Source organism: Hibiscus syriacus, unplaced genomic scaffold (assembly GCF_006381635.1).
Source record: "Hibiscus syriacus cultivar Baekdansim isolate YM2019G1 unplaced genomic scaffold, ASM638163v2 tig00110597_pilon, whole genome shotgun sequence".
Lineage (NCBI taxonomy): Eukaryota > Viridiplantae > Streptophyta > Magnoliopsida > Malvales > Malvaceae > Hibiscus > Hibiscus syriacus.
This window is the reverse complement of record NW_024062795.1, coordinates 3,811,941-3,836,228: the sequence shown is the minus strand read 5'-3', so window position 1 is coordinate 3,836,228 and position 24,288 is coordinate 3,811,941. Positions and strand designations below refer to the sequence as shown.

At 35.8% G+C, this 24,288-nt stretch overlaps 1 pseudogene; it reads left to right on the top strand.

Annotated features, from left to right (window-relative positions):
- The first annotated feature begins 19,069 nt into the window (after nucleotides 1-19,069).
- On the top strand, nucleotides 19,070-22,735 carry LOC120134381 (annotated as a pseudogene).
- The last annotated feature ends 1,553 nt before the right edge of the window (nucleotides 22,736-24,288 follow it).

Here is a 24,288-nt window from a genome sequence, read left to right as displayed (position 1 = left end):
AGAAAAAAGGAGCCTTTAAGGTGTTGACAAAAAGCATATTTGTTTCATCCTCTTCCAATGGCGGGTGGACTTGCACTGCTACATCTCTCCATCTTTGAGCATATTGTCTAAAACACTCGTTAGACTTCTTTTCCATTCCTTGCAACATCATTCTGTTTGTCCTAACATCTTTTACATGTTTGTATTGCTCAAGAAAGGACTTAGCTAAGTCTTTCCACGATTTAATATTAGCTTTACTCAGCTGGTTATACCACCGGATTGCCGAGCCAGTTAAGCTTTCCTGAAAGCAGTGTATCAACAATTGATCATCCCCTATGTATCCGGTCATCTTCCTACAAAACATTGTGATATGTGCAGAGGGACACCTAGTACCATCAAACTTCTCAAAGTCGGGAACTTTAAACTTTGGAGGCAAGACCAGATCGGGAACTAGACTTAACTCCTTTGCGTCAAATCCATAGACACTGGTATCTTCCTTCATGGCTCTGACCTCTCTTTCTAACTGCTTCCACTTCTCTTCCAGCAGATTGTTTTGATCCTTCTTGGCTTCTTCATCAAGGTCCGGAACTTGATGATATTGATGTTCTTCCTGATATGAACTAGATCCATGCTGTACGTTAACAGAAGCACCGACTGGATTAATGTTCACCTTCCCGACATGAACAGGGGTCACTTGAACATTCTGAGATTGTTCTGGGGTTAACCCTGGATGATGAAGTGGGTCTTCAGTTACACCTTCTGGTATAGGGCTTTTCCCATGTTCTGGATTTCTTCCTTCCAACATACTCGCAAACTTGGCAAACATCTCCTTTTGGGCATTCATCATATCTTCTTGCATTCTCTTGATATTATCTTGTAACTCCGACTGAGCCTTCTCAATTTGGGCAAGTTTGTCTTCCATAACTTTCTTCCTGGTTCTGTAGATATGCTTGGGATTTTCCAGTATTACTCTGTCACAGAGTCATTTTGTTATCGCTGATATTTATTAATGAATATGAAACATATGATTATGAATGAATAAAATGCGATGCAAAAATTAAATGCATTAAAAATGCATATGCAAAATGCAGGGTGTTGATCCTGGAACGACTCCTTAGAACAACTCTTTATATTAGAACGACGTTCAATTACAAAGTTGAAACATATCACAAATAAATTTGCACCATCTCTCCTATTTCTTGTACGTGTGCTAGTAACTCTACAATCTTCTGATTTTCTTCAGCCTCTGGATCCAGTTCTTCAGTTACATCAGCAGCTTCCTCAGATAGAATGACCAAATACTGAGCTATTCCCCGCGCGTGGTTTAGGTAACAAGCAATAAAATCCTCTATTTGCTTAACTCTCGCCTGAGCTCGCTCCCACCGAAAACGCCACTGTATATCCCCCTCATAGGGAACTATCGATAACTCACTTGCTTGCCTCTGAAAATCTTGAACCATGGCTTCAAGCTCACTCACTTGTTTTTTCAGACTTTCAACCTCTCCCTGGCTCGAGCTACCTTCCTTGTTTCGGTACCGTCGTAATGCAATCTCTAAACTTGGAATTTTCTCCTTCAACTTCTCATTCTGGGCTTGACTCTCTTGTAACCGCTGCTCTAAAGAATCATTTTCCTTCGATAAAATCTTAACTCGGTGCCTGCTTTGCTTGAGCTCTTCTTGACTCTCTCCGGCTACTCTTTTGAGGCTCGCCACCTCTTGCCTCAATTCGACAGACTTACTCGAGCTAGAACCTACTTGAGCTTTTACCATTCGCTGATAAGTTGACCGAAGATCGTCAAAGTCTAGCCGAAGTTGCTTCTCTACTTTTTCAATTCGATCTGCTCTACTCTTCTGAATGTCAATCTCCAATCCTTTTTGATACACTTCATCTTCTAGCTTCTGCAAAGTCATTCTCCATTGTCTTCGTTCTGCTTCGAAATCGCGCTTGGCTAACTCTAATGGAGATGGCACCACTCTCAACTGTTCCTCCACCGGCTGAATATTTTCAGGATTCACCATCGGGATATTGTCATTTACTCGATCGCTTCTCCACTGCTCGTACTCTTGAGACAACTTGAGATCATAGGTAAACAAATTCACGCGACGAGTTTGCTTCCAGGCCTCAGCAACCCCTTTAACTTTACCCTTATACTGATCTCCTCTGAATGCAAAATCCGACCCTACCAAGTCCCATGTGGCTGGAATGAACTGCCTTGACCCATACTGTCTGGAAACTAGTAACGGTGCATACCCAACAGAGCCCCATATACCTGGCAAAGGAACCCAATCTCGCTCTCCACATCGGTAAAGTATATCCGAAGAGGTATTCCACGAAGCTCGCCACAAAATATCTCCATCTCTGATATCCTTGAAGATGACCATCCATTTTTCTTCAGTAAAACCCCCAGGCCACTCTTTAGAAAGAAAATCCTTCAAAGGTGAGAAACCGTCTAGAAATACTCGTCCTGGTGCTCTTTCAACATGTTTGAAATGACTCAGAATCCACACTAGCAGCAAAGGCGCACATCCTATAAAGCGTCCTTCTCCCTCGCGCCTACAAGAACTCAAAGACCGGAACGTCTCAGCTAGAATAGCTGGAACAGGATCCATGCGCTTGTCTAATCTTTCAAACAGGTCAACAACTGATACGTCTACATATCCTAGCACTTTTGGAAAAATAACCAGCCCATAAATCCCTAAAGCAAACAAGTCAAGCTTCTTTCTCTTATCAGGATGATGAGCAATTACTTCTTTCAGAGCAGCCCAGGAGTGACTGGCAGCTTGGTATATATTCTATCCATTTGGGACCTCGGACAACGGACCAAAGCTTGATACTCCTCTATTGTTGGTGTCAGGTCCACCCTACCAAATGTGAAACAGCTATAAGCCGGATTCCAGAACTGCGCCAATGCTCTAAACATATTTCGGTCAATAGGAACATCCAGAAGACAAGGAATATCGCCGTACAACTGATAAAACATCTCCTTATCGGCTGCTTCCCATCTTCCCCATATCTCTCTTAGTTCACTCAGATCATTCTGACGTACGTTGATGTGAGTGTAACCAAATAACTCTGACACATATCCAGGCATCACGCTGTCTCCATTAGTCAACTGGGACTGTTCCAACCACCTCAGAACATCTGCATTGTCCTCAACCTCTTTCCGAACCGTTCGTTCCATATTACTGGCCTTCTATATGGACATCGACCCCAAATCAACACCATGTAATGGATCGTGCAATGCAAAACATAAAAAAAAACAAGGCAAAGATAACAAAAGATCGGTTAGTAAACATAAAGCAATTAAGTCGGGATAATAATTTATTCAAGAATCCTACCCACACATGCTGACTACCCAATCATGCTTTATCAGATCGTACCCAACATGATATCTACCCCCATGCTTTGTTATTCCACAAAAAGAAATCCTAACCTAAGTTCGGGTTTGGTTCAACCTAAGTTCGGGCTCTACGTTCACTATATGCCGGGTTAGGTTCTAAAGCAATAGGTTCTCGAATTGTCCTTGCCGGTGCCCCCTTGGGCTGTCGAACCCTCAATCCTGGCCCATCACAGGCTTTAGGGGATCGAGTTCAATTTCGAGGGAACACACCTCCTTATGTCCATGCGGAGGTGATTACCATCACGAGGACCATAAGGCGTGAGCTCCAGGAGCGTTCCACTATCCCATGCGGAGGTGAAAACCACACGAGGGCATTGTCTCTCACTCCTACTTAAATAAGACGGAGCGGGGTTTTAGCTCATGTTATGACAATGCAGCTGTGCAGTGTGTGAGGAAAAGCGAAAAAAAACAAACAATAAAAACACTCAAAATTTCCTAAATTCACACAATTAATCTGAAATCATTAACAAACAGATCAGTACAACTATTTAATTGTCAATCAAATTAAATTAAAGAAATCAAAATACAAACAAAACTTATTAAAAACCAAACAAGGGATCAAAAATCAAATTAAAACGAATTTGTAATTTTCAATTGCCTAGACAATTAATTAATCGACTATCGGCTTGACTCTCTAAAAAAAGTCCCCAGCAGAGTCGCCAAGCTGTCGAAACGATTTTTCCCTTAAAGGGTGAGAAAGTGAAATTTTGAAAACCACATTAATTCTTAATGATCTCTTTTTAATTTAAAAACAAATGTGATTTAAAATACCTCTCATTTCGAAAAAATTTGGATTTCTTTTACGATCAAAACATACGGTTCGAAGAGTCGCCACCAATCTTTGATTAGGGTGTGATTGGGCACCCAAAAATGCTTTGTCATTTTAAATAAAAATTAATTTTAATTAAAACAACAAATTGAGGTCTGCGTTACCAAAAAATGAGTTCGGGAGTCGGTTACGTGTGGGGAAGGATTAGCACCCCCACAACGCCCTAAATCGGTACCTAGTCGATTAATTAACGTCCTTGCAATGAACTTTACAAATTCAGACTTAATTTGATTTTTGATCCCATAGAACAAAGATGTAAATTTAAAAACATTCAAAAGCACTCAAATAAATTAAATTAAAATTACCGAGTCGTTTTAGAAAGATAAAGAATGTTCGATTATTTACAAATATCGAGACCAGATCTTAAAAGTTATAACAACCTTTTCTCGATAAATTTAAATAAACGAACATTTCCTTTTCTTTCGTTCCCAAATTTTAGGTGACGAATCAATTTTTTGGTTTCACTTTCGGGATACACTTTTAATTTAAAATAGTCAAAACGACCATCTAATCAGTTAAGACAGGCCACTCGAAACAATTTTAAATTAAAAGGGTATTACCCTTAGCCCGATTATGTAATAGGTCGAGTTATGCACGTGAGGCTATCATGCAAATTATGCAAAAAGTGGATGTCATGCCAAAATTAATTAAACAAAATTAAAAATATCATACAACGTGACATACAAAAAATCATATATATTTTAATTAAAAATCATAAATTATGCATATTAACATATTATGTACACATATGACCTAAATATAAAAACAAAATTATAACATGCTAAACTATAAATTTTAAAAAGTGTATATATACATAAATATAATGATTAAATTTAAATGAATGTAACAATTGATAGCTAAAAAAAACAGAAAAGATTATATTCAAGTACTAAGATATAACATGAAGAGAATTATGAGCCAAATGTATGAGTAAATGGAAAATAAATATACTAGTGTCCAGGACTAAATTCAAATGTTCATGAAATAAAAAGACATAATTAAAACATAAAAGATTCGACTTCAGGACCAGAATGCATGACCTTGAAAGTTGAATGGCTCCCTTTGTAGATAACCCACACGTGAAATAGGTACTCTAAACACCTAAACGACGTCGCTTTATCCCTGTTAATTAAAACCTAAGATTTAACCTAAAAATTAAACCTTCTTTCTGTTAAGCCCAACCCCTACAACGCCGCAATGTTCCCTTCTTCTCCATCTTCTCTCGACAGAAACATAATGGAACCGTTTCCCTGCTCACCTAAAATCTCGACCTCCGTGGTCCGACGAAACCCAGACCAACCTCTAGCCAACAACAGCGTCGCTCTTCTCCTTGAACCACCATACCCGACCCTCATCTCTCTTCAACTAACTTCTCATCCCCTAAACCGACTATAGCTTCCTTCTTCTCCCACAGCCGAGACTCCCAAAAGCCTTAGTCCCCACAGGCCACCACTTAGTACAACTGAAAATGGCTAAACCGACCACCTATGTTCTATGACATCCTAAACGAAACCCTAACCGAAGCAAAACGACCCTCACAAACCTCCATCGCTCAAAGCCCCAACAACTGAAGGAAGTATATCAATGAAAAAGTAAGGCAAAAATTTCATTATTGTTTTCATTCCAATAAACAAATTTCGTTTCTAACATTTTCATAATACATATTTTTTAGATTATTTTTTCCAAACGAAATCTCCTAAATCGACTCGAAGATGCTAAGTTAACAAGCTTCTGCCCTAAGGATGTAACCGTGGCACTGGAAATGGCCCCAATCTCTAAGGTAAACATACTGCTATTCCTTTACGTTTTTGATTTGGGTTTGATTCGAAACACATACACTCAAGAACATTATGAAAACAATGGAAAATGAAAATAAAATAAATACCCTTGTTGATTCCGTGTGTTCTGTTTCCTTTGATTTTCAAATTCTTGTTGTACAACCGTTTGATCTTTGAATACCAGGGAAAAGAATGTTGTTTACACTCACTATTTTTATTTGTGGTTCTGTATGTAACACAAAACAACCAAAAATCCAGACGATCTTTCGTGCCTTTCTTCGTTGGTTTTCTTTTCACTGTTTTTTTCTTTTTGATTGTGTTTTGTTATGTTAATTCCTGCCAAAATGGTCCCCCCCCTCGTTTCAAAACTGAGCCCCCTTATTCTCCTGTGCTCTCTCCTCCCACGTTTTCAGTGGTTAATTTCCAGTAAAACTGACCCTTCCCCACTTTGTTTTGGTTAACTCCCAGTAATCATTTTTCGGTTTTCCCTGATTTTACGTGAACTGGCTTAGATGATAATGTTGTTGGGTCATTGGGCTTGAATTGGGTCGCTGAATTGGGCCTCCAACTGTTCTGCTTCGGGCTGCTCTGCTTCGGGTCTGCTCCGACTTGGCCCCGGACAGAAACTAGCATCTACACACTAATTATCACCAACGTTCAAAATTGATTCAAGGGGTATTTAAACAAGTTCTGGAGCCATTGATCAACAACAAGAAACATCAATCAACTAGAATCAATAGAGAATCAAAGAGAAAGCATCAAACCTCAAGTTTGAGTATTTCAAGCCTATTTTTCATCCAATATTCATTTGCTTTCAAGAACACTTTTGTACTCAATTGTATTTATCCTTGAGTGTTCTTTTCTTTGTTCTAGAATTGTGCAAACATCTTACCTTGTGAGGTTTTCTTGTAAGTTTGCAAATTTATAATCTTCTCTTTGGGAAAAAGAGTGTTCTCAAGAGTTGGGGTATACTCTTGAGGGATTTTGTAAGGTTATCTCTTTGGCCTCAAAAGAAAGAACAAATTAGTGAATTTGTTGGAAAATCCTTAGTGTGGATAGCTAAGGTAGTGGACGTAGAATTTGTTTGAGAAAGTCGAACCACTGTAAATCGCTGTGCAATTACTTTAAATTTTCTACAAAAGCTTCCACGAAATTTTTAATTGCCAATTCACCCCCCTCTTGGCCGATTCCGTAGATCGATTAACTCAACAATTGGTATCAGAGCCTCACTCATTTGAAGGTTTAATGGCCTCTTGAGTCGATTCGGGAAGAGTTACATCGATTACCAAGTCATCAATGGCCTCCACTTCAAATTATGACTCCGGTCTTGATTCGATGCCCGTAAACAAGCCTTCTTTCTTCAATGGAGCTAATTACGCCTATTGGAAGAATAGAATGATGTACTTCATTCAAGCAAGTGACATGGGAGCATGGAATGCCGTAGAAGAATGATACATCAAGCCTATCACTCATCCAAGGTTGTGGAGTGAATGAGAGACAAGAATGTTCCAGCTCAACTCCAAAGCCATCCATATTATTTTTTGTGCTCTTGGACCAGATGAATACGTAAGAGTTTCATCGTGTACAACCGCCAAAGAAATATGGGACAAGCTTCAAGTCACACATGAAGGTACATATGAGGTAAAGAAATCAAAAATTAGTATTCTAACGCATAGCTATGAAAATTTCAGGATGAAACCAAATGAAGACATCAAAGCTATGACGGATAGATTTTCAACGATTGTCAATGGTCTCAAATCATATGGAGAGATCATCTCAAATGAAAAGCTTGTGAGGAAGTTAGTCTACTCCCTCCCAAAATCATGGCAATCAAAGAAGACGGCAATCATCGAGTCTAAGGACCTATCGTCCTTAACTCTTGAAGAACTTATCGGTTCACTCATCACTCATGAGATGATGCTCGAAGATGAGGTGGACCTTGATAAAGTTGAAGAGACACCAAAGGGAAAAGAGAAGAAGAAAAATATTGGAGTTGCTCTCAAATCCACAAAAGATGAGAGTGATTCTAATAATGATGATGATGACGAGGAAATGGCATTGTTTGCCAAACGGTTCAGAAAAATGATGAGACCTTACCAAGGAAGAAAATTCAAACGAAACGAAGGCCTTAAAAATGAACCAAAAGAGAATGACCCAATCATTTGCTATGAATGCAAAAAGCCAGGGCATGTCAAATATGATTGCCCACAATTAAAGAAAAAGGGTCAATCAAAGAATAAGCACAAGGCGCATGTGGCTACATGGAGTGATGAAGAAGGTTCCGATGAAGAGGAACAAGAAGTAGCAAACTTGTGCTTGATGGCATTCGGGGAAGATTCTAAGGTAACCTCTAACTCATCCGATTTTGATGATTTATCTTATGATGAGTTATTTGAGGAGTACAATGGGTTGGCTTCGGATTATGAGAAATTGTTTTTAAAATATAAAAATGATGTTTCAAAATTGAAAAATGAAAACAAACTCATATCCAAAACCAACAACGATCTTGAAAGTAAAATCAAAGACTTGCAAATCAAACTAGAAGAGTTTGAAAAGAAAAATTTAGATTTGCAAAATTTACTTTCAAAGATCAATGATGATCATCAAAAGAAAATTGATGATCTTAAAACTTCTTTTGATAAAGTTGGAACAAAACATTTTGAAAAAGATGGAAATTCAAAATCCAACTTTGTTAGAAAAAGTTTTAGAAACTACAATCATAGAGGTCCCCAAAGACCCTCTAATGAAAAAATCATTAGAAGTATGTGGGTTCCTAAAGAACTCATTACTACTAAAGATAAAAATATCCTACACAAATGGATACCTAAGAGGACTAGGATTTTGGAAACTAATGAATATGGACCCAAAAGAATTTGGGTACCAAAAATCAAAAATTAATCTATGTTTGTAGGGAAAGGAGCATTGCTACAAGGCACGGGAAACAAATTCAAACTCATGGTACCTTGATAGTGGATGCTCAAGACATATGACCGGAGATAAAAGCCGGTTCATTGAGCTTAACGCCAAAAATAGAGGAGAAGTGACTTTTGGAGACAATTCAAAAGGTCACATTGAAGGTATTGGTACAATAGGTAATACCTCTTCCATACAAATTAAGAATGTTTTATATGTGAATGTATTAAAGCATAATCTATTGAGTATTAGTCAATTATGCGATAAAGGATTCAATGTCTTATTTGAAATTAATGGTTGTAAAGTCATTGACATTGCATCTAATCGGATTATGCTTGTTGGTCATAGAATAGGAAACATTTACATGGTGCATTTAGATTCTATTGATATGACTAATTTATGCCTAGTTGCTAAGGATGAGCATGATAGTTGGTTATGGCATAGGAGACTAGGTCATGCTAGTATGAGTGTTTTGCAATGGTTAATTCAAGGAGACTTAGTAAGAGGGTTGCCTAAGCTTAAATTTGATAATGATAAAATCTGTGATGCTTGTGCTAAAGGAAAACAAAAATGAGTTTCTTTTAAATCTATTAATGATGTATCAACTAGTAGAGTATTACAATTGATCCATTTAGATCTTTTTGGGCCAACTAGAACTACTAGCTTGGGAGGAAAACAATATGCATTTGTCTTGGTAGATGACTATTCTAGATACACTTGGGTTCTATTATTAAGTACTAAAGATGAAGCATTAGAAAATTTCATCACATTTTCAAAAATAATCCAAAATGAAAAAGGTTACTCTATCACTAGTGTTAGAAGTGATCATGGAACTGAATTTGAAAATCTTGGATTTATTGAGTTTTGTAATTCTAATGGTATTAGCCATAATTTTTCAGCACCTAGAACCCCTCAACAAAATGGAGTTGTTGAGAGGAAAAATCGAACTTTAGAAGAAATGGCTAGAACCATGCTTTGTGAAAATAATTTGCCAAAATATTTTTGGGCGGAAGCCACAAATACCGCTTGTTATGTTGTAAATCGAGTAATGATTAGGCCAATTTTAAAGAAAACTCCATATGAAATTCTCAAAAATAAAAAGCCTAACATTAGCTATTTTCATCCTTTTGGATGTAAATGTTTTGTTTTAAACAACGGTAAAGCAAATCTTGGCAAATTTGATGCTAAAAGTGATGAAGGAATTTTTCTGGGTTATTCCTTAATTTCTAAAGCTTATCGTGTATTTAATAAAAGAACTTTAGTTGTAGAAGAGTCTATACATGTTGTTTTCGATGATAATCCCCTTCCAAGGAAGGATTCTTCTGTTAATGATGATGTAGGTATTGTACAAGCAAATGACGTTAGACATGACGTTGGAGAATCATCATCAAAGGAAGAAACAAAAGATGAGGAAACTCATGATCCCCTCGAGAATCCAACCATTGAAGAAAGGGAAGTATCTTTTCCAAGAGAGTACAACTATGTCAAGGATGGTGAAATTATAGGTGATCCATCAAAAGGGGTAACTACTCGATATTCTCTTAGAAATATCTGTAATTATGTTGCATTTATTTCATGCATAAAGCCTAAGAACATCAAAGAAGCATTAAAAGATGAACATTGGATTATGGCTATGCAAGACGAATTAAATCAATTTGAGAGAAGTAAAGTATGGACATTAGTTGAAAGGCCTAGTAATAAATCTACTGTAGGTACTAGATGGGTTTTTAGAAATAAACTTGATGAAAGTGGTAATATAGTGAGGAACGAGGCTAGACTTGTTGCTCAAGGCTATACTCAAGAAGAGGGCATAGACTATGATGAAACATACGCTCCCGTAGCTATGATGGAAGCAATTAGAATGTTATTAGCATTTGCATGTTTTCATGAATTTAAATTATATCAAATGGATGTTAAAAGTGCATTTTTAAATGGTTTTATAAAAGAAGAAGTGTATGTGGAACAACCTCCAGGTTTTGAAGATTCAAAATTTCCAGATCACGTTCTTAAATTGACAAAAGCTCTTTATGGTTTAAAACAAGCTCCTAGAGCTTGATATGAAAGATTGTCAAATTTTTTAATTGAAAAAGGTTTTTCAAAAGGAAAGGTTGACACTACATTGTTTTTAAAACATAAAGGTAAAGATTTATTAGTAGTTCAAATTTATGTTGATGATATAATATTTGGCTCTACTAATGATGTTCTTTGCCAAGAATTTTCTAAGCTAATGCAAAGTGAGTTTGAGATGAGCATGATGGGGGAGCTCTCATTTTTCTTGGGACTCCAAATCAAGCAAAGAAAAGATGGCATCTTCATTAATCAAGCTAAGTACGTCAAAGATATGCTCAAGAAGTTTGGACTGGAAAATGGGAAACCTCATAACACTCCAATGAGCTCTTCAACAAAGCTTGACTTAGATGAAGGAGGTAAATGTGTAGATGTTAAATTATATAGGTCAATGATTGGCTCTTTGCTTTATCTAACTACAAGTAGACCGGACATTATGTTTAGTGTTTGCTTATGTGCTAGGTTTCAATCATGTCCTAAGGAATCACATTTACTAGCTGTTAAGAGAATCTTTAGATATCTTAAGGACACTCCTAGTTTAGGACTTTAGTATCCTAGAGACTCTAGCTTTAGCTTGCATGCCTTTTCTGATGCAGATTATGGAGGATGCAAATTAGATAGGAAAAGCACCTCCGGTACTTGTCAATTCCTTGGAAATATGTTGATTTCTTGGTTTTCAAAGAAACAAAATTGTGTTGCATTATCTACCACTGAAGCGGAATACATTTCAGCCGGTAGTTGTTGTGCACAAGTTTTATGGATGAAACAACAACTTTTTGATTATGGAATTGAAGTAGGTACCATTCCTATCAAGTGTGACAATACTAGTGCTATTTGTCTCACTAAAAATCCCATCCAACACTCTAGAACTAAGCATATTGAAATAAGACATCACTTCATTAGGGACCATGTCACTAAGGAAGATGTAGTTCTAGAATTTGTTGATACTTTGCACCAATTAGTGGATATTTTTACAAAACCCTTAGATAAAGAAAGATTTTGGACACTTAGAAGAGAATTAGGTTTAACTGACCTATCTTCACTTAGTGTTTAAAATAATTTAGCACTTTTAATAAATACTGAAAAATGCTTATAATGATAATTTTTGATTGTATTCTTGCTATTAGTTAGGGGGAGTTTATGATTCTTAATAAAAATTAATTTTATGTTCAAATAAAGTTTGAAGATTAATTTGATTGATTGAACATAATTAATTTTTGATATATGAGTTGCCATTACCATTAGAGCCAAATTATTTAGCATTTTAAGTGTTTAAAACAGATTTTTGACATTTTTGTGCTTCATGCACCGATGCATTTAACAATGCATCGATGCATCCTTGAATATGCATCGATGCATAAGACCATGCACCGATGCATCCGTCGGGTTTTAGGTTTAAAATCTTCATCTTCTTCATTTTTCTCAAAACCTAAAACATAAACTCACGTCCGTTCGTCCCACTCTCAACTCAAATCTCTATTTTTGCTCAAAATCTTCGGGAAAACATCGGATTCTTCAAGTTTTTCATCCTACAAACCTGCTACACTCATTAAATCGCGCAAAACATCTCCTCATTCCCCTCAATCCGAATTTTTCAAGGTATTTTCACAAAAACTCTATTTCATTAAATTTTTGAACTTAGGACTAGTTTAGATTAGTTCTAGTTTGAAATAATTATCGGGCATTGGATATATGATGATTCTAAACTAGTTTCTACAACGAATTTCATCAAAAACGCATAATTTTTCAAAATTATTTGGAAATTTCGAATTAAAAAAAATTATTTCGAAAATTATTGATTCAATTGTGTTATTTTCATGAAAACTATGCGTATTATGATATTAATTTTAAATAGTTTTCAAAACTTTGCCCATTAGGATTATGTTAGAGAACCTTGAATTATTGAGGACTCATTTGAGTTTTGGGATTGAATTTTGTGCATACATGTGTTTTTAAATTGCAGGTGATATTTCTTTTCCAACTTCCCTAATCATGTCTAATCCCAAACGCCCTAGATCATCCTCGAGTCGGTCTCACCAAAACCGTCCTCCCGCTCCTAGACCTCAAAATCCATCCAATATTCCTTCATCCCTCATTAGTACTTGTTTTAACATGCCTGAAAACCGTAGGGATGAATTGTACTCTAGGTACATGAACTCCTTCCAATCCTATCGTATTAGAGAAGAGCGTATTCCTTCTCTACAAGCTATGATAAAACTTGAATTTGAATACCTCTCAATTCTTCGCCGATGGAAGTTTGATAAACTATTTTCTCTTCAACCCATCGTCTTTCACCAACTTGTCCGCATCTTTTATTCCAATGCGGTTTGTATTCAGAACACAACTCAGTGCGGTACTATAGCGATTAGATCCTATCTTTTAGGAAATATATCACTATTACTTCTGAATCCATCGCATCTCATTTTAGTTTAGATGACGAGGGTTTATTTAATGAGAATGAAGATGTGAAATATCCATATCTTCCTAATGCTAGTGTCAGTACCTTTAGGTCTCACCACGATCGATTTCTTCACTTAATGATCTCTTGGTGGTTTAGACCATCCGCAGGTCGGTACTCCACACTACGTACTACAGACTTATGGTGGATGCACTGTATAAAGAACAAAAAGAAAATCAATTTTCCACATATTGTCTTTAGCGCGCTTGTCGATATCATAAACATCATTCCCTCAAAGCATGTAGAAACCCTACCTTATGGTTGTCTACTAAGCAATTTGTTTATCAAACTCGGCCTAGATGTCTCCCTTGACAATCCTATTCCGCTTCAAAACCCAATCAATATCACATCCTTAAAGAAATCGGATTGGAAATTGGATGAGAACACCGGACTATGGTCTTTTCGACCCGGTCTATCTGCTCCTTTTCTTCTCGTGCTCCTCCTCCTCCTCCAGCTCCTGACGCTGATAATGATCCAGAGCTTCAAAGGCTTATGAGATATTGACGAGGAGTACCAGCTCGGCAAGATGATCAACGCCACCTTATTTCCAATCTTTTCTAGAGTCGTTTGATCTGCGTTTTGCTTCCATGGAGTCTACGATTACTGAGTTTCAGAGGGATGCGTGATCGTATGGATGCTCTTACTCTTGAAGTTAGAGCTCATTATCCTACTCCTCCTCCCGATTCCGCTATGGATGATTAAACGTTATTTGATGATATTTGGTTTTAAACTTAAGAACTTGGATTGTTAAACTTTTGATTTGAATGTTTATGTTTGTTTGGATGTTTGGATGCTTGAATGTTTGAACTTAATTTTAATATATTTGGTTTGAATTTTATTCATTTTGCATCATTAGATATATGACCAATTATGCATTTCACATTTTATTATGAATATTGTTTATGAAAACTAATGGCTAATCTCTCTTTGATTGTGATCTTAGCAGCTTATTATTAAAATCAATTGGCTAATGTTTTCAAAATTCTTGTTTAAAACGTTTATAGAGTCTTTTTGATTTAACAAAAAGGGGGAGAAAATTTAAGATGTGCTATAGATGTGCTATAGTAAGGGGAGTAAGTTTTCAAATCGATTTCAAAATAATTTCTTAAACAAATCTTAAAATTATTCAAATGTTGTTATATCAAAAGGGGGAGATTGTTGAAAACATTTTTGATATTTCGATATACAAATTAAGTTAAATGAATTTTTTTCACAAATGATTTTACAAATTGATTCAATTAACCGAATATCAATTATTACTCCAGTTTTTCAATCAATTTTAATCCTTACTAATGTGTAAAATTGTGATTGTACTTAAACTATTTTGAAACAATTTTCACAAAGTATTTTGAACCAAAAACAAGCCTTAAATCAATATTCAAAGGAATGCACCGATGCATCAGTCCATGCATCGATGCATCGATGAATTAATTGAACATCGATGCATTCCATGCACCGATGCACTCTCCATACATCGATGCACTCTGAATATTTTCAAAACATCGAATGCATTTGATGCATCGATGCACAAGCCATGCATCGATGCATCAGGCTATTTTCAAACATCGATGCATTCATGCATCGATGCACACTTGGTGCACCGATGCATCAAGTGTTCCAACGGTCAAATTTGAATTTTACACGAATGCACCGATGCATACTTGATCATGCATCGATGCATGAGACGCTCCACCTAGAAAAATTAATTGTTTCACACTTAACGGCTCTATTATCCCCACTAATTATCACCACGTTCAGAATTGATTCAAGGGTATTTAAACAAGTTCTGGAGCATTGATCAACAACAAGAAACATCAATCAACTAGAATCAATAGAGAATCAAAGAAAGCATCAAACCTCAAGTTTGAGTATTCAAGCCTATTTTTCATCCATATTCATTTGCTTTCAAGAACACTTTTGTACTCAATTGTATTATCCTTGAGTGTTCTTTTCTTTGTTCTAGAATTGTGCAACATCTTACCTTGTGAGGTTTCTTGTAAGTTTGCAAATTTGTAATCTTCTCTTGGGAAAAAGTGTTCTCAAGAGTTGGGTATACTCTTGAGGGATTTTGTAAGGTTATCTCTTTGGCCTCAAAGAAAGAACAAATTAGTGAATTTGTTGGAAAATCCTAGTGTGGATATAAGGTAGTGGACGTAGACTTTGTTTGAGAAAGTCGAACCACTGTAAATCGCTGTGTAATTACTTAAATTTTCTGCAAAAGCTTCCACGAAATTTTTAATTGCCAATTCACCCCCCTCTTGGCCGATTCCGTAGATCGATTAACTCAACACATTATTGTGTGATTCACAAGCTGCGATATGTGTGGCTAAGAACCAAGCTTACAATGGTAAGAAAAGACACATTCGTATAAACATGGTCAGTGAGACACTTAATAAAGATGTGCTCTCTTTAGAGTAGTGAAGTCGAAAAGGAACCTAACAGATCCACTTACCAAAGGGTTAAGTCGGAAGCTGGTCCTAGATTCGTCGAGGGGGATGGGTCTAAAGCCCATTGATTGAGGAATTCATGGTGGATACCCAACTTAGTTATCTAAGTTCCATGTGTCAAACGAAACCATGGAAAGACTCATAGTGCACATTCCTATGCCTATCCCTATGATGAATAATGTGCATGCCCAAAGTTCATAACCCAGAGTGAGTGGTAGGAAATGATGAACTTACCGACAGAAAGGTTGAGTTTGTTAAACTCTTAATAAATTCAAATCCAAGTATTTGGATGGTTCTAGTGAGAAGGACTTATTGAATTTACCGATAAATGAGGTTGAATATTTATTCTTAATGACTTCTTAGCCCAGAGTTTGGGTGGTTCATTTATAATGAACTTGAAGAAAGTCACCATACCCTTTGTGAGGTTGAGCTATTATAAAAGCTCTTAATTATTTCATATCCCTTTTTAAAGGGTGGTTTATGTTGAGATAAACTTGATGAAAATAACCTATGTAAGTGAGAAGGGTTAGCCGCCTTCTATGAAAAATGTTGGGCCATTTTTCTAGCACACTTACTAGAATCCTGAGGTAAGATGGTCAAATATATACTTTGTATATATATATCTTACACATCGAGGACTCAGGTGGATGAAGGGGTTAGTTATGTGTTATGAGTTTACCCTGATCTTAGAAAGTTCCAGACTAGTTTCACTTATCTAAGAGAAGGATTGCTCATCATCACTATGTACTAGTTTCAGAAACGTTCACTAGTGCTTAAGCAACTAATCCGCTATTGCACTTCTGGAAAGTTTGTTTTTGAGTTTCAGAAGATTTCTTTCGCATTAGTGGGGGAATGTTGGTAATGCTCAATCCCACATAGTATTGGAAATACTATTGGGAATGGTATTTAAGGCTTGGCTTTCCCACTTCCTTGTTGAGTGATAGAGAACAAGGGGGACTCTCGCGCACCGCCGTCGCTGTTCGTCAGTCTCGTCTCGGCTCGGCTCGGCTCGTGGTCGTGGTAATACTTGTCTTCTTCACGTCCGCGCGGATACTATCTTTTTAGAGAAAATTCTTGAGGAATTTCTCTTTGAAAGAAACAAATAGAAAAATGTGAAAGATTTCAACTGATATTTATAGGCTGCTGAGGACTGTTTAATTTCAAATAATAACAGGTAGTTTATGAGAGTTATCAGAAATTAAACAGCTTTTTCCTAAATTAAATAAAAAACGTTAAGATGTATCTGGATTGATTTCCAACTTTGTACAGAGGAGACAAGCTGTTAATATCAGGAGTTACAGGAGTTATTTGATTTAATTCCAAGGGTTACATGATATAATTTCAGGAGTTATAACAGCTGAATAATGATGCAATGAACCTGGACTATTTTTGAGTCAGATTCATCTAGACGTTTCAGCTGTTACAAAAAAAGAGATTTAATCCTGAAATTTTATGGACGATATTAACCCCATTTCTAGCCTATAAATAGATAGCTATATTCAACTTCTCAACTCACTCTCAAACATTCACAATTCACTTACAAAAGTGTTTTCTACAGTTCTCTCTGTGAGTTCTCTCTGAGTGTTTTCCAATCAGAAGAGCAATACCACCAGCAGTCCACTCCGGTTTCGGGTGTACGGAATTCAGAGCGACCGTGTTAACCTCGGGTGACGGTCCGCCTACTGCAGCGATTACACACATTGGGGCGAATTCGTTTCTAAGACAGTGGTTTTTGCCATGACACGGTTTACGAATTTGTTCCTTTTAATTACTGTTTATATTTCCAGCCAGTGCTAACAGTATAGTTTTGCAGTTCATATATCCAACAAGGTAATCTATGTTGAGGAAACTAAGAATTTGATAACCTTAACGTGGCTTCCGGAGCTAGCTTTACATGCACGTGGAACTGATGCACGAAAACACAACACAAGCTAAGCTTCAAGCATAGTAAGGCAAATAATATAATTCCATAACCATACTACCATTGAAATATAATAACAATTTATAAATCACGCTTAGATCAACCTTTTCATAAGTTTATTTCACATCTAAATCACTTTTACACAATTTAATTAACCGTATAACTTTCGCAAACGACATAAATACTGGAAAAGCATATATACAAGTGAATAGTATAGCGCTTGCGCCTTGCGGGCGAGAGAATAATATGATGCCTATACTACGAGTACAATATGTTGCCCGAAGCACGAGACCAGAGTGTGATACCTGAAGTATATAAATAGTATGGTACTCAAAGCACAAGTTTGATTGTATGGTGCACGAGATTCTATGACTAGTCATGTAATATCCCGAAATCTTAATAAAAAAAAATTCGAGACATATGATTGAAAAATATTTTTTGAAGACTATTTTTTTTTTCCAAGAAATTGAATTTGTGTTTAAGGGAGAAAACTTAGTTCGATTAAAATGTGATTCAATTCGAGATCAAATTGGAAACCGAAAGGTGTAATTGAAAGTTTAGGGACTGATTTGAAACCAAAGTGAAATTTGAGGTTTTCCTTAGTAATTCTATCAAATAATAGGCTTAGCGGATTTAAAATTGTCATGCATGTCTTCGTAGTAAAGTCTTTTCAATTTTCATGCCCAATTGCCGGTCTCCTCCAAATCCTGCAAACGAGAATTACCGGTTGAGCAGGTAAAGCTCTAGGAGCCTCACTTGCTTTCATTAGTCTCCAAATTCAGCTTATTTCTTTCATTTTTTCCTCTTCTCCTGGATTCTTGAAAGACTTGCTTAAGTTGCTTTCATAAAAAATTGGTTAGTTATTCTTATCTCCTTATCTCTTTTTTTTTAGTAATTAATATGCTTTTACGATGAAATGTTAACGTATCTGATTCATGCAAAGCTCTACTCTCTGATCTTAAACTCGTTGTTTCTTTTTAATTGTTTGGTTGAATCGTCAATGTGTGTTTTAAGAATGTTTAGACGATTGAATTTTTGAGTAAATTATTCTTATTCGTTTTTTTTCACTTCATTTATTCGTTAACTTTATGTTTGATTAAATGCAAACACGGGATTAAATTAACGGAATCACGAACTGATTCTCTGTTTGATCCAGGAATTTTTGGCCTTGTTGGTTTTGATCAGTTCATTTAAAGGTTAGTTAATGACCTCCTTCCATCAGTCTTGAACTGTAATTTAACCTGCAATCAAGTGACCGATGATTTGAGTCCTGTTCCTTTTGAATTGTAGGTTGTAGAACACTTGAATCAGGATTAGGTTACTGCAATTCAGCTTAACATTTAGAATACATATTCGGAAATGTCGTCTCCGGATGGGGATGCTAATCAGAATAAAAATACGAAAAATGGGGATGTACCCTGTACATTGGCTGGATTTGAAGAAGGCGACTTTTCAAATTTGCTAGAGAAGCCAAGGCTCCTGAATGTAGACAGGCAGAGCTCATTGGATGAAAGGTTTCTTAATGAACTATCTATTGCACTGAATCAAGGCAGAGCTACTGATATTAGTTTACCCCGAATATACGAGCCACTGGAATTTATCTCTTTGCCTGCGGGGAAAAGGTCAGGTTTGAATACACCAAGGTCTTACACTGGTTTTGACGCACATCCAATGGTTGGTGAAGCTTGGGATGCCTTGAGAAGATCGTTGGTGTATTTTCGTGGTCAACCGGTCGGGACTATTGCAGCATTGGATAATTCTGAAGAAAATCTAAACTACGATCAGGTGAAGCTCACATTGCTTTTGTAACCCCATATTTTTTTTATTTGCTCAGCCAATATAAAATTTTTATTAGCAAAAGAGAATTCGAAGAGGTTACATACTTAAACAAACCAGAAACACCCAACTGCAAACAAAGACCTTGCAACCGTAACAAAGAACATTGCATTTAGAATACAAATAACAAACCATAGCAGATGATCAACATGATTTCACCATGACAATTGTAAACTTTGGCTGCACTCGTCCATTGCAACCAATATGGAATCTCCAAACCTTATGCCTCCATCTCAGCTAAAAGCAATATCAATTCAATCAGCACATACTCCACATGTTCTCTATGTCACGAGGCTTGATTATTGTATTGTTAATGGTGACTAAATGTTTTAATTTCAGTAAATGAGCTGAATTTATGTCTATTTGTTAATTGCCTGCAGTTCTATGACTGTTCTTTTTGCAGTTAATGTTTGTGACTACAAGAACTACTTTTCTTGTATCATGAGCAAAGTCAGTGTCTGGTATTAATTCAAAAGAAAAAGACACAATTAGCATATTTTTCAGCACTGTACTTTATGTTTCTTTCTTCTAAATACTATGGATAGAATGTAGTCCTTGAGGACATTTATTGTGTTGATTGTTAGATGGTGCAAGATATAGAAGTATTTTACTTTTTCCTGTTTGTATGGTTTTATTTGATTACTGTTATTGATTCAATAATTGAACTCATCCAGTTCATATTTTTTGTTTTCCCTCGATTTATCTTTATGTTATATCATACTAGGTTTCGTCTTTTAGATTTTGTAGTGCTTTATCCATTTGATTCTGTTTTCTTTATTAACTCTCCTAGTTTTTGAAGCTCATATGAAACCAACTTTGTGAGTTTGCAAAGAATGCTCTAGTTTGTAAATATGTTTGCTTATTTTTTTTTCTTCTGCAAAGGTCTTTGTGAGAGATTTTGTCCCTAGCGCATTAGCTTTCCTGATGAATGGGGAACCGGAAATAGTAAAGAACTTCATTTTGAAGACCCTTCGACTTCAATCATGGGAGAAAAAGATTGATCGGTTTCAGTTAGGAGAAGGAGTAATGCCAGCCAGTTTCAAAGTTCTCCATGACCCGGTTAGGAACAGTGAGACACTGATTGCAGATTTTGGTGAGAGTGCAATAGGAAGAGTTGCTCCTGTAGATTCTGGATTTTGGTGGATCATTTTACTTCGTGCATATACAAAGTCTACTGGAGATACCTCATTGGCAGAGTTGCCAGAAAGCCAGAAGGGTATGCGCCTAATTCTGGCTTTATGTCTCTCTGAAGGATTTAACACATTTCCCACGCTTCTCTGTGCGGATGGTTGCTGCATGATTGATCGTAGAATGGTGAGCTTTTCACGGAACATATTCTGTTACCTATAGCATCAAATTGATTTTTTCCTATCTGAAACTTGCACAGCATCGCATGGGCTTTCCTATTGATATTGCATATGTAATGTGCTCTGCCTAGCTTCTCATGTAAAACTGTCCTAGATTTAACTCACAGTGGTGAGAAGTATTGTTCGGTCAAAGTTGCATCTTTTTTTTAATCTTGCATTGAAAATTAATTAAGCATGCAAATATGAGTTACTTTCTCAGCTTGCCATTGAAAACAATGCTATGGTAGTAAAATGCACTATGCACTATTCCTAATTTCCAATCATAATTTTTTTTTTCTTTCGAATAATCCAATCATAATTCATCCATTGAAATACGTCCTGTATTTCCCACTCAACCTTTTCCTTGTTCTAGCATGTTTGTTTGGTTGCTGATATGTCTTGAAGCAGAAGATATTTTTTTTTTTTTGCCTTGATGAAGATTTTTGAAGTTTGAACCCAATAAGTATAATACGATAACCATTATTTTCATATATTTTCTTTGTATAATGGGAATTAGAAGAAACTCAAGTTTGATTAGTGGCAGTGGTCTGTGACCAGTTACCACTGTCACCTAAAAATTGTAGTAGTCTTAACATATCATAAGTCAAAATTTCTTTTGCTCTGATGTATTTGAAAATAACTCGACTTTTTTGTTTCCTTTGTGGTTGGATAATATACTCGACTACTGCTTACTATATAGGCCACAATCAATTTTATAATTGAAATGGTGATGACTATTTGATTTGAATTAAGTGTTAGACCATCCTTTGTCTCATATATTCAAGTGGTTGAGATTGATAACATGCTTGTATATTTGGATCCTTTGATAAGCTGTAGTGCATATACGGTAAGAATGTGCGGACCTTTTTTGTCGAAACATACATTAGCATATAATTTGTCATGGGTGAATTTAGCTTGAGAACTGATATGTTCATATTTTATCTTTAAATAACGTGGGGTGAGGTTTATTCTTGTCATCGTGTCTACAGGGTGTATACGGCTATCCCATTGAAATCCAAGCTCTTTTCTTCAGGGCTTTAAGGTGTGAGCTATCACATGAGAAGTTATTTTTGGCTAGATTTTAAGCAGCTCAGTGACATATATCGTTTCAAGACAGAAGAGTACTCTCATACTGCAGTCAACAAGTTTAATGTAATGCCAGACTCTCTTCCAGAATGGATTTTTTATTTCATGCCGGCTCGTGGTGGCTACTTTATCGGTAATGTCAGCCCTGCAAGAATGGATTTCCGATGGTTCTGCTTGGGCAATTGTATCGCGATTCTGTCATCATTGGCGACTCCTGAACAGTCCACTGCAATTATGGCGGATCATAACGGGATGTGATCCCAAAAACACCCGATGGAGCTACCACAATGGGGGATCATGGCCAGGTACGCATTGCGCTTGGTAATAATATCGACATATATTATAGCGTTATTGAACTTCATAAAAATAGATATGGTGGGGTAAGTTTTTGTAAACATTGTTAGATATTGACTCAAGTTCTAATTTGTAAAACTTGGTGTTTATTGTATTATGCTATCATTATGCTTGTCATCACCGTTAAATCATTTGATTATAACATACATAGTAGGAATGTTTAACTGAGATGTTTTCTTTGAAATCCATTTTAATTGCTTCATTTTGTGTCCAGTGCTGTTATGGCTGCTCGCAGCTGCGTGTGTGAAGACGGGACGCCCCCAAATAGCGAGACGTGCGATCGAAATAGCTGAGACCAGGCTGCAGAAGGACCATTTTTAACCGAACGCTAAAGATGCGGGATTGTGTAATTGGTGCTAAGCCACTCTCTTGTCTTCACTTTTAATTGATACGAAACTCCGACCGCTTCAAACATACGGAGATAATGACTTTCTGTTTGCTTCTCGCCAAGTCATTTTGCTTTAAAAACTACCCATGTTTTTCTTATTTCTCATCAAACAACGGACAGTGTGATGCTAACCGGCATCTTTTCTTTCAGTCTTAATAATTAAATTTAAATTAATTTAAAGATTTTTTCCTTAAAAATTATTTAGATTAAATTGAGATATTATTCTTATTTGCATTGTAATTTTAGAATGATGTTTTTCACATAATTTGACATTTTGAGTTTGATTGACCAAAAACATAATAAAAGGGTTATAATACTAAAAACATATTGATTTTTAAAAAAAAAGTTTAATTTTTTTCCAACAACATCTATTTTATTAAAAATAAAAGTACAATTTTAAAATTAAAATCTTATTTAATACGATTAAATTTTAAAGTTTATAATTTATACTATTATTTGAAGGTTTAATTGAATTGACGTTGTCTATTATTATTTTTAAGTAGAACTATAATATATTCATTGGTCGAATAAAACATCATCAACAACGTCTTGTCACATGCATACAGGATAAATATATTCATGTCTATCATAATCAAAATATAGTAGTGATTGACTAGTGACAGCCTAATGAGAAAAAACGTGAACAATTGAGGCAACGACATACATAGATGGATCACTCTGACATCCCAAAGCATTAAAAATAGAGGAAGAAAACCTGAAGAATATACGAAGTGAACTAATGTTTTTACCGTAGTCTCGTACACATATATCTGAGAACCAACAAAATATCATATGCAAACGAATAAAGGAACTAGTCATAAAAAAAACAAAAACCATGAAATCCCAAAGAACCATAGACCAAGAAGAAACCAATGAAAAAAACTTGCATTAGGAGTTCAAAAACACATGTAGCCATAATACCTTTTACTAGAAGAATGATCAATAAAAAATATTATTTTAAATACGCTAAAATATAAGTGAAAGTTAATAAAATCAAACAACAATCAATAAAAAAAATAAAAATAATGAAAAAGTGGCTGGAGGAGACCATTACTGCTGCCCTTGATGAAAAGCTTGTAGTAACTGCCAAGAAGTTTTGTAACTGCAACAGAAGTTTTGTGATAGGAAAAGATTTATAACCTAAATATTTAAATGTATTTTTAAGTCATATATGTGGACTGTTGCTTAAATTTCAATTCAATAAAAAATAATTAAAAATCCATTTATAAATGATATTTAATATCATTGTAAGAGATTTTGTCTTTTCATACTCTCTTATATTCTTTAAACAAAACAATTAATTTTTTTTTTATTTAAGAATGGAAAGTACGATGAATACAAATTTTGTATCATTTCACTTTTATGCTAATTTGGTTGGATTATTAATCTTTTCCTCCTGTTTTAGTACAATAGTTAAAAATAAAACATCTTTATTAGATAATTTTTAACCGTTCACATAACTTAATTTGAATAATGATACACAATA